Source organism: Neodiprion fabricii, chromosome 3 (genome assembly GCF_021155785.1).
Source record: "Neodiprion fabricii isolate iyNeoFabr1 chromosome 3, iyNeoFabr1.1, whole genome shotgun sequence".
NCBI lineage: Eukaryota > Metazoa > Arthropoda > Insecta > Hymenoptera > Diprionidae > Neodiprion > Neodiprion fabricii.
The window spans coordinates 30,868,460-30,872,046 of NC_060241.1; positions in this window are offsets into that span (position 1 = coordinate 30,868,460).

Genomic DNA, 3,587 nt, shown 5'->3' on the forward strand with positions numbered 1-3,587 from the left:
CCAGACCCAAATCTTTCGTGCTCTTCTTTCTTCTCGTATCGACGTACCTGCCATAAATTTTACCACTCGGTAATAGCCGGTCATTATATCTTTAGATTACTGATATTTCGTCAAAGCATCACAGTTCTTCAATGTTCAAAAATGCCACTTATCCATTCCGAACTATTTAATTTACTTTTTTTCGTATTCTATTTTCAAACGAACGGATGATTTAATACTAACGATTGTGCAAAAATAAAAATAAAAAGCGAGAACATAAGACCCTGAATAAATTCGATTTCAAGCTCGCCATCCATCGATTCGTTTACTTATATTATCCAAGAGTTCTAACCCAACAGGGAAAATAGAAAAGAAAACGTTACTTCTGTACACCTTCACAAGCTTCCACCGCCTAGCTAACGAGCTGAAAAATGCATCTGCTCAAAGGTCGTTGATACTGGAGGCACCCCGTAGTTTGCAAGACGTTGTTAATTAACTATTCCTCCTGCAGCCCACTTCTTTGCACCTAGGCATTGGGTCTTTTTCCCCGCTCATCCGCTTGCTTATTTTTATTGCGTTATATTACACCTGTAACCACTGACTATAAGATCATGTCTATTACAATGCTGCAATACACCCATAACGCGGTTATCGACTCGTTTCGACGAAGCTATTCGAGAACAACAAATACGCAGATTCTTTTCGGTAAAAAACTGCGATTAAAATAATGAGAATGATTCGGCGAGTAGTCTTTGCCGAAATTCTGTCACACGCATGTTTTACTATGACACGGTATAAGTTCGTACTTCACTTTCACCCTACTTTTTCACGAAGTTGAAGTTGGTAATGTTATCGTAATGATTCACGTTTCGGATAATATCATTATTTAACGGTTTCAGGAATGTCGGTGATCCAATAAATTATTATATAATATTTGAAAAACTCGACTACTTCAAAGTTACTATAGAAATGAATAATAGTGATTTTTCCTCTCTACGTTTCATTACGTTAACGTTACTAACTTCTATCTCGTATTTTTTCACCACCCCTCGCACTTTCAATTCTTACCCATCAGCCTCAGAGGGAATGTTGATGTGATAAAAATTCACCACGCAATCTTTATTGCACCTCGTATAATTTCGGTACAAGAAGAGAAAATCCTCCAAGCCAAAGGATGGAAAAACAAACGAGCTCTGCACCATCAGATAATCATGTAAGAGAAAAAAATGCCAGTAGTGTTTTATATACCGTGATTAAATAAGCGCTGGCGCTGCACTTGGTGTTTAAAAATCAACGACACGGATGGCAGGTGAAGTTTTGCTAGAATTTAAAATAATCTTTCTAATTCTTTTTAGCCAATTTTTCTAACTTTGTCGACTAAACTTTTGCTAGCGTTAGAATTATCGTTGAAATTATTTATCTTCGTTGGATGCAGTTCTTTGTTAAGTGAATCCGTGAGACTAGTTCAAAAAAATCAAGCATGTGTCAATCGTAATAGAGTCAACGTTAAATGCAACACGCCTGATCGGTTAAAGTTGAAACGCTTATTGAGATCAGGCTCACACTCCACTCCAATAATCTAGTTACACATCTTCCGAGCATTTCACACTCCATTGAGCATCAGGCGTTATGGCATTGAAGCGTTGGGGAGGGTGTTAGGCACAATGCTCTACCTCAGTTTGCATGCTCATTCGGCATAACCCTGCAGTTGTTCGATCTTACAGGCCGTTATCAAATTCAAGAAACTCCTTGTGAATGCAACTGGGCTCTGTTTGACCATCTTTACGACCCCTGTTTCCCTTGGAATAACTTGAGAACGTCGGAATAACCGTCAGTTGAAGGTGCGGAGGACGAAATAACAGAGATAAAACGTAACTAAATCGTCTTGAACCAGCTGCAGGGTAAGCCAAAGTTTATCTGTGTAGATATAATTGCACGCGACGTTAATAAATTTGATTAAATTAGCACATCATTTTCTATGTTGAAAATATAATGCACGAAGTAAATTATACCGAGGCGACCGGCTTGTGCGTGTGCGAATAATTTCCTGTCGTATTAATGAGCGAGCACGGGGTGGTTGTAGAGGAAACTGGAAAAGTGTTTGCATTTTTCTACGTCATTAGCGCGAAGCCCAGGGAAGCGAACGAGCAATTACGTCAAATCAGTTTCACATCGCACGGTTACTTGTACGAGACATTTTCATACTTAATTGCTGCATATCGACGAGATTTATAAATATTGCAGGAAAATTCCTGAACACTGTAAACACCAGACGCGGTGTATAATGCCAGCGATTTGGCATGGAAATAAAATTAGTAAAGCTTCAACAAGGAGTCGTTTGAATCAGAATGACGCGACACTTTGGTACCTATCTCATCTTGTACCCATCGATGCGGTGTATTGGCAGCCTCCGTTGCTCGGCAATTAAATGCCGCTGTATTTCTTCCTATATTATATATCTCGTATAGTTGGTTCGACAAACTACTTGTAGTGCTGCCTTGAGCTTTTTATCGACACCAATTTTCTCAACGAGCCATTTTAATTTGATTGAATAGAAAATTTAGCTGAAAATAAACGCTGCAGATAACTCTGTAAAATCTCGGCGAATAAATATTCGTTTCACACGCGTGTGAACGTTCTTTAATATCTTCAGAGACCGATCATACATAACCTGTTTTCGTATTTTGCACTATGCTTAATGCCTAAACGCGAGCTGATTGACTCCGTTAGGTACACACAGCGGCACTCAAAACGTTGAATATTGTGCAAATTTATCGACGGTCACTAATATGGGCTGCGTTATTTATCTGCATGACACGACGACTACGCGTGGGGGTCTAAACTTGGAAGGGTCAATATTTCGAATGCCTGATACATCGAAGTTTCAAAGAAAAACTAGAATGGCTACTGATGAGCGAGATTTTCAAAAATAAATTTTTCGAACAACTCATCGCTCGTCATCTTATTTCCGTATGCATGTTTGAAATTTCGACGTATCGGCCATTCGACATATTGACCCTTCCAAGTTTTGATCCCCCACCCGCGACTACGGTTTACGGAGAGTGTGAAAGATCGAGAGGCGACAAGATTTTCACCTGATATCGGCTCCAGATGCAGAGAACTTGCGTTTCGAATAAGAAGATGAGGAAATGACGATACGATTCGAACGTACATCATTCTCCAAATAATAATTACACCAAGAGGGCGGTTGTTGAGCCTCCGGTAAAAGAAAATACGTAGGTAAGAAAGATGGACGAGCTGCGGTTGAGAAATGGCAGAGAGAGCCGAGCCGAGTCCGACCGGGAGAGATAAGGGAGAAATATAGATGAAACGGTAACATGTCACCGTGTTCCCTAATTACACAGAGTAACCAGCCTTGGTGCATGGCAGCCGAAGAGTCGCGGAAACATCGGAGCAGATCCGAAGGATCGGGTACGCGTTTAACGCTTACACACGCGCCGGTACCGCTAGCTCGGCGGCTAATCACGAGCCGTCTTTGGAGGCTGCGAGCCAATGGGGAGACTCTTTTAAGCGACGTGGTAGCTGGAGAGGCTACCTTGGTTTATAAAGTCAGGGCAGACCGTGGCCTCCAAGACAGAGCTGTCGCG